The 8,836-nt window shown below is 37.9% G+C and overlaps 1 pseudogene across 1 annotated transcript; it reads left to right on the forward strand.

Moving 5' to 3' along the window:
• Positions 1 to 299: 299 nt before the first annotated feature.
• LOC309847641 (heat shock protein HSP 90-alpha pseudogene) lies at positions 300 to 2,459 on the forward strand (annotated as a pseudogene). The gene has a single exon. The product of its transcript is annotated as a heat shock protein HSP 90-alpha pseudogene (transcript).
• Positions 2,460 to 8,836: the final 6,377 nt, after the last annotated feature.

Here is an 8,836-nt window from a genome sequence, read left to right on the forward strand (position 1 = left end):
TCCACAAGAATGAGGAGAGAGTTGCTCCTGCGTCCTGGTGCTGCATCCTCTCGGACCCGTGCGATCCTTTAGTCAAGATGCCTGAGGGGATGCTTTGGTGGCTCAGTTGGTTAAGCAGCTGCCTTCGGCTCAGGTCATGATCCCAGTGTCCTGGGATCGAGTCCCACATCGGGCTCCTTGCTCCGCAGGGAGCCTGCTTCTCCCTCTGACTCTGCCTTCCACTCTGTCTGCCTGTGCTCACTCTCGCTCGCTCTCTCTCTGAGAAATAAATAAATAAAATCTTAAAAAAAAAAAAAAAGATGCCTGAGGTAACCCAGACCCAAGACCAGCCAATGGAGGAGGAGGAGGTGGAGACATTCACCTTCCAGGCGGAGATCACACAGTTGATGTCGCTGATCATCAATACCTTCTACTTAAACAAGGAGATCTTCCTCCAGGAGCTGATCTCCAACTCTTCCGACGCTCTGGACAAAATCCAATACAAGAGCCTGACCAACCCCAGCAAGCTCGACTCGGGGAAGGAGCTGCACATCAACCTCATCCCGAACAAGCAGGACCAGACCCTCACCATCGTGGATACCGGGATTGGCATGACCAAGGCCGACCTGGGCACCATCGCCAAGTCGGGGACCAAAGCATTCATGGAAGCTCTGCAGGCGGGTGCAGATATCTCTATGATTGGCCAGTTCGGGGCCGGGTTCTATTCAGCCTACTTGATGGCTGAGAAGGTGATGGTGATCACCAAGCACAACAACGATGAGCAGTACACCTGGGAGTCCTCTGCAGGGGGCTTGTTTACAGTCTGCACCGACACACGCAAACTTGTGGGTCCGGAACGAAGGTTATCCTACACCTGAAAGAAGACCAGACCGAGTACCTGGAGGAGAGGAGGATAAAGGAGATCATGAAGAAGAACTCCCAGTTCATCGGCTACCCCATCACTCTGTTTGTGGAGAAGGAACGTGATAAAGAGGTGAGCAATGATGAGGCTGAAGGAAAGGAAGAGAAAGAGGAGGAAAAAGAAAAGAAAGAGGAGTCTGATGACAAACCTGAGATAGAAGATGTTGGTTCTGATGAGGAAGAGGAGGAGAAGAAGGATGGCAACAAGAAGAAGAAAAAGAAGATCAAGGAAAAGTACATTGATCAGGAAGAATTGAACAAGACAAAGCCTATTTGGACCTACAACCCCGATATTACCAATGAATAGTATGGAGAATTCTATGAGTTTGACCAATGACTGGGAGGATCACTTGTCAGTGAAGCATTTTTCTGTGGAAGGACAGTTGGAGTTCTGAGCTCTTCTCTTTGTGCCAAGACATGCTCCCTTTGACCTATTTGAGAACAGAAAGAAAAAGAACAACATTAAGTTGTATGTTTGCAGCGTTTTCATCATGAATAACTGTGAGGAGCTCATCCCAGAGTATCTGAATTTCATCAGAGGTGTGGTGGACTCTGAGGATCTTCCTCTAAATATTTCCCATGAGATGCTGCAGCAAAGCAAAATTTTAAAGGTTGTCAGAAAGGACTTGGTCAAGAAGTGCTTAGAACTCTACACCGAACTGGCCAAAGACAAAGAGAACTACAAAAAGTTTTATGAGCAGTTCTCTAAAAACATCAAGCTTGGCATCCACAAGGACTCTCAGAATTGGAAGAAACTCTGAGAACTGTTGCACTATTACATGTCTGCCTCTGGTGACGAGATGGTGTCTCTCAAGGACTACTGCACCAGAATGAAGGAGAACCAGAAACTCATCTATTACATTACAGATGAGAACTCAGCCTTCGTGGAGCATCTTTGGAAACACTGCCTGGAAGTGATTTATATGATCCAGCCCATTGACGAGTACTGCATCCAGCTGAAGGAGTTTGAGGGAAAGATGTTGGTGTCTGTGACCAAAGAGGGCTTGGAACTTCCAGAAGATGAAGAAGAGAAAAAGAAACAGCAAGAGAAAAAGACAAAGTTTGAAAACCTGTGCAAGATCATGAAGGACATCTTAGAGAAAAAAGTTGAAAAGGTGGTCGTATCAAACCGACTGGTAATCTGTCCGTGCTGCATCATGACAAGCATATATGGCTGGAGGGCAAACATGGAGAGGATCATGAAGGCCCAGGCCTTGAGAGATAACTCCACCATGGGCTACATAGCTGTGAAGAAGCACCTGGAGATCAACCCCACCCACTCCATCATCGAGACCTTACTGCAGAAGGCCAAGGCCTACAAGAAGGACAAGTCTGTGAAAGACCTGGTCATCCTGCTCTACGAGATGTTGCTCCTGTCCTCTGGCTTCAGTCTGGAAGATCCGCAGACACATGCCAACAGGATCTACAGGATGATCAAGCTTGGTCTCGGTATTGATGAAGACGACCCCATCCCTGACGACAGCAGTGCAGCCATGAGCGAGGAGATGCCACCCCTGGAAGGTGACGACGACATGTCGCACATGGAGGAGGTTGACTAGGTGCTGCGAGAATGACTTGTATATGTATTTGATACTTTTTATGTTTTTCTTTAGTTTAATTAACATTTTAAGAATTAGTATGGCATGACAATAACTACTTAAGGGGAAGATGAGATTTCTTTTTGTTCAAGTGTGATACTGTGATGTGTAGGAACTAAAGCCCAGCTAGTTTTTCTTCCCTAGTGCCACACCGGCTCATTGAAACCTGACAAGGTGACCTTGTTGTGAGGTGTGCGTAACCTAACATTAACTGTGATCTAAAGTGTTTAGCTACCAAGCGGATTTGTCTGTCACTGAAGTGTTCTGAGCTATACCTTGATGTTTTAAAGAGAAATGTTGGTTAAAACAGCTTTCACCCTCTAGGATCTACTTTTTAAATCTTCTGTCCCCTGTAGTTACCAGCTGCATGTACCAGGCCTCTAGAAACTAGTAGTTAAACCAATCAGATGGGAGTAACCATGTATAGGTCTTGTTTTCCAAAGAGGAGCATTGTTTAGAGTAGCGACATTCTCAGCCTACTTAGTTAGGCGTGTTGTAAAGCTGTTGCAGAAGTAACTCCACAAGTTCCGTGAGTGGAAATGTAGTGCTCAAGTCACATTCTACATTAAAAGGTTGTAAGAAATACAATCAAATTAAAAAAAAGAAGAAGAATAAGGAGAAATTAAGATATTCCCAGATAAGCAAAAGCTAAGCGATTCTGTCATTAGTAAACCTGCCCTACAACAAGTGTTAAAGGGAACTCTACAGGCTGAAGCAAGAGAATATCAGAGAGTAACTTGAAAATATCTGATGAGGGGCGCTTGGGTGGCTCAGTGGGTTAAAGCCTCTGTCTTCGGCTCAGGTCATGATCCAGGGTCCTGGGATTGGGCCCCACATTGGGCTCTCTGCTCAGCAGGGAGCCAGCTTCCTCCCTTCTCTCTCTCTCCTGCCTCTCTGCCTACTTGTGATCTGTCTGTCAAATAAACAAATAAAATCTTTAAAAAAAGAAAATATCTGATGAAATAAAAATTCTAGTAAAATAAATAATATCTATATAGATAAATATAAAAGCTGGTATCTTTGTGTTTTGGGTTGTTTTTTTCTTCTTCCCCTGTGTGTCTTAGAAGACAAATGCATAAAACTTTAATTATAAGTCTATATTGATGGATATGCAGCTATAAACTATAATTATAAGTCTAAATTAATGGCTTCATATATATATATATATATATGTATATATATATATATATGGCAGAGATTAGAATATAGCAAAAAATCATTGAAAACAAAAATTTGTTCTTGTAAAAGATTACCAGAATTAACAAATCTTTTTCCCGATTGATGAAGAAAAAAAGAGAGAAGACTACAGCATATAACAAATACAACATACAACAAAAATGACAACATAAAGGGGTAGGGAAAAACCTGAATAGAGGAAGAATTTTGGTACACTATTCAAATTTAGTTGGTATTAAATCAAACTATTGTTATGAACCTAAGGGGTTAAATGGAATCCTCGGGATAACCACTCATAAAATACCTAAAAAAAAAAAAAATCCATAAAAAAAAATGAGAAGGAAATCAGAGTGGTTCATTGCAAAACATCAATTAAATAAATAATAAAGCTGTAATGGGAGAATCGAGGACCAAAAAAGATTTAAGACATAGAGAAAATGCAATAGAATAACAGAAGTAAGTTTTCTATCAGTAATTATTTTGAAGGTAAATTAGTCTCTTCAATTGAAGGGCAGATATTAACAGAATGTATTTTTTAAGAAGTTGTTCAACTATATTCTGCTATTTTTAACAGACTCACTTTAGATCCAAAGATACACCAAGGCAGAGAGTGAAAGAAAGACAAAAGATACTACATGTAAATAGTAACTGAAAGAAAGCAAGGGCAATCATACTTACATCAGGGGAACAAAAAAAAAAAAAAAAAAAAAAAAGATTTTTAAGACAAAAATCATCACAAGAATCAAAGAAACACATTACATAATGATAATAACATCAACTGAGTAGAAAAATATAAGATGTGTATATCATCGGAACTCCCAAATATATGAAGCAAATACTTATAGAATTGATGGGAGAAATAAGCAACAGCACAATAATAAGAGATTTCAGTTCCCTATTTCCAATAATAGATAAAACAACCAGAAAGAAAATCAATAATGAAACAGAGAACTTGAGCACACTATAGACCAATTGGTCCTAAGAGACATATACAAAATATTTTACCCAATAACAGCAGAACACACACTTTTCCAAGCGCACATGGAACATTCTCCAGACTCGGCCATGTTAGGCCACAAAATAAGACTCAATAAAGTTAAGAAAGCTGAGATCATAGACAATATTTTTTTTTCCAATGACAGTGGAATGAAATTAACAGAGGAAAACTGGAAAATTCACAAATATGTGGAAATTAAATAACATGCTCTTTAACAAGTTATAGGTCAAAAATAAATCTCAAGTAAAATTAGAAAATAATTTGAAGCAAATAAGAAGGAATGCAAGCAAAATGCAAAGCCAGAAAAAGAAAAGAAATGACAAAGACTAGAGTGATGAAAAATGAAGTAGAGATTAGAAAAATAGCAAAAAATCACTGGAAACAAAAATTTGTTCTTTAAAAGACTACCAAAACTGACAAATGTTTTCCCAGATTGATGAAGAATAAAGGAGAGAAGACTAAAATTACTTCATCGGAAATGAAAGTTGAGACATTATTATAAATCTTACAAAATATCAAGGATTAAAAGAGAATACTATAAGACAGACAAATGCACAAATTTTTAAAGCCTACAAATTCACAAAGTTGACTCAAGAAGAAATTTAAAAGTCTGAATAGAACTATAACAGGACACTGAATCACTTATCAAACACCTTTCACAAAGGAAAATCCATGACCATATGACTCCCTATCAATTCTACCAAATATCTAAAGAAAAATTAACCAATCTTTTTCAAATTCCTGTGAAAAGTAAAAATAGAAGAGGAAGGAACACTTCTAACTTAATGGGTAGAGGGTTTCTTTTTGGGATGTTGAACAAATAAGACATCAGGACTAGTCAGTGATGATGGTTGTACAACACTGTAAACGTCACTGGATAATGCACACTAAGATGGTTAAAAAGCTGTTTTTTTAAAAAAATAATAATATTTAAATAAATTTAAATAAATAATAATATTTATTTACTTGCTTGAGCGAGAAAGAGAGAGAGAGAGAGAGAGAGAGAACATGGGCACAGAGGGAGATTGAGAGGGGAAGCAGACTCCCCGCTGGGCAGAGAGCCTGAGGTGGGACTTGATCCCGGGACACTGAGATCAGTGGAAGGCAGAGGCTTAATCCACTGAGGCACCCAGGCACCCCAAAATGGTAAGTTTTATGTTAAGCTCATTTTACTATAATTTTAAACTCATCTTAGATCTTTAAATTCTAATGATCATAGTATTTTATTTCTATAATTTATATTTGAACTTTTTTGGCCATGGATAAAAAGTTTGCACTCTCTTTTTCCTGTCCATATTTTAGATTATCTACTTTTTAAATAATGACACATATTATGCATCCTATAGATGATAATTTATTTCCATTCTGTACATGATAATTTCCAATGTCTAAAATCTTTATTTGTTCTGGTTGCACATATCATTTATGCTGTCTTACTGCCTTATTTGCTTTATCATTATATTTATGGATAATTTATGTTTGAAAAAACTCTATTTGTTTGTGGAGGGCCCTTATGACCTAGACTGTGAAGTTTTGTTCTTTCAGCGATTATTTGCATTTGCTTCTTAGGGTTTACATTCTTAGCCCCTTGAACAGTCAGAATACATAACTTCATGAGATGCTTTCAACTTTACTCCTTCTCCTGGGTTGTCAGACCACATAAGCAGAATGAGTTTGGACCCCAAAACTGCATGAGCACCAGCTTGTGGTTAAGAATTCTGGAACCCAAGGCTAAAATAGACAAGCTTCTATCTTTGCAAATGATTAATTTTCTGTTTTATTTGTTTTTCCGGGTTCCTTCTTTCACTGAAATTGTTACACTTGAATCTCAGGTTTATGTGTGATCTCTGATTTGATCTTTCACTTTGTGTGGGCTCTAGGCACACACAGGTTATTAAAATCAAAGCTCTATATTAAGGAATGTACAACTTTTCCCAAGGAAGCCACGGACTTTATTTCACTTATTACTGTGGATTTACGCTTTCTATTTGCTTTCTGCCTCTAAGGATTACTCTAACTTTATTGCCAGCTCAGACATGCACTTTAAACTCTTCTTTTAAAAATTATTCAACTTTCTCTGGCATTTTTGGAATAGGATAATTTGGAGGTATCCATTTCTGCCATATTGCCAGAGATGATACACCCTCAACTTGTTTTTTTGTTTTTTGTTTTTGTTTTTTTTCCCCAGAGATAAAGGAAAAAGTCAGGTCCTAATAGTGTATCATTATCCGAATTATCCTAATGATGAAACAAATCTACCAACTTCCCTTGTCAATATATCTGTGCTGATCACAATTGCTTTCACCCAATATTTCCAGCTTTCTAACTTTTTTTTTTTTTAAGATTTTATTTATTTGTCAGAGAGAGGGAGAGAGAGCGAGCACAGGCAGACAGAATGGCAGGCAGAGGCAGAGGGAGAAACAGGCTCCCTGCCGAGCAAGGAGCCCGATGTGGGACTCGATCCCAGGACGCTGGGATCATGACCTGAGCCGAAGGCAGCTGCTTAACCAACTGAGACACCCAGGCATCCCCCAGCTTTCTAACTTTCATGCACAGGGTAGGATTGTTTGCCATCGATATGAAGTTAGACTTAGCCATGTAGCTTCGTTTGGCTATTGAAATGTGCGTGAAAGTGAAATGCATGCCCTCTGCCCAGAAAATTTTGGAGATGGTGAGTGATAAAATGCACATGACTCCCACTGCTGCACAGGTTAAGCAAAGGTCACTATAATGATCTGTTCATCTAGATCCTTCTGAGGGATGATGATGGCCAGAGACAGTCCCTTCTCATTGCTGTATAAATAATTAAGTTTTTGTTATCCTGAGCCCCTGAGAATTGGGGGAGTTTTTGTTACCCTAACGTTTCTTAGCCCATACTAGTTGCTATTTTGTCAAATACTGTTACTTTTTAAGTTCACTCCAATGCCCACTACTTCAACAGGTGTTCTCTGATATTGTTCAAAAAGTAATCACTCTTCCTCTATACTACACTGATAAGAATAACATGTGCTACGGTGAGTGCTGTGAATTGTGTAAGACTCATGATTCACAGACCTGTACCCCTGAAACAAATAATACATGTTAATAAAAAAAGAATAACAATATAAATGGCTAATTGAGTTTACTATTAGTGAGCTGCTGTGATAAATATTTTATTCACATTAGATCATGTAATATTACCATAAGACTATGAAGCAGAGGTATTATTATTTTTATTTTACAAGTGAGAAACATAGGCTTTAACATTATGGCTCACACATATTGCTCATATGATATTTGTCATATTTAACTGAAATTTACAATTACTGGTTGATTCACATACTATCCCAGTTAAAATTAGAACACCTATTTAGCTTCATGTCTACAAGTTCCAGCCAGTGGCTGGCACACAGTAGGTGCTTGATTATTAAAACATCTTTATCTAATTTTAAAAAGTATATTGAAAATTCAAAGATGAAAGAAAATGTAAATGATAAAAAACAAATACTTTTATGTTTTACCATTCTAAGAAAGTTTTAATAGAGATCTTTAGTTTATTTCCTTCTACTTTTTATGTGCATGTGTAATTTGCACACCACTGACACAATATTCTGTGTGCAAATTTGTAGATTGAATTTTATACTTAAATTCAAATATTAAGCACTCCATACTCTTTTCGGTAACTTTATTAAAATACTGAGTTTATTTCACATGTTTATTTTTTTCTCCCCACCATTTCCATTGTCTGATTATCACTGCTACTATGTCCTATCATCACATTCCATACATACTAAATCCCAAGCAAACAGTGGAGTTCCATCTTTAAAAAGTAGAAAGGCATTTTGGACAACACATTCTTGGCATTGGAACCTAGACAACATTTAATAGACATGGTAGGGAAAATTCTCACTCTGTGTTATAAAAAGGATATCCAGATATTAACTGTTACAGAAATGAAATGATGGAAAATTTTAACAGACTTAAACTATTTTCTTAAAGAGGTTTCTCCAATGCTGGAGATCTTGAATAAACTCCTGGTCAGTCATCTGGAAGCAATTCTTCACATAATTGATAAACTTGGCATCCACTCTGGAAAGAAAACCACCTTTTTCTATACTTACTTGCATTTTTGTTTTAATGTCCTCTACAGAACTAGGTCCTTTGGGTGTCTTAAGAAAAGTTTTTC

The sequence above is a fragment of the Mustela nivalis genome (assembly GCF_964662115.1).
Source record: "Mustela nivalis genome assembly, chromosome: 14".
NCBI classification, from domain to species: Eukaryota; Metazoa; Chordata; class Mammalia; order Carnivora; family Mustelidae; genus Mustela; species Mustela nivalis.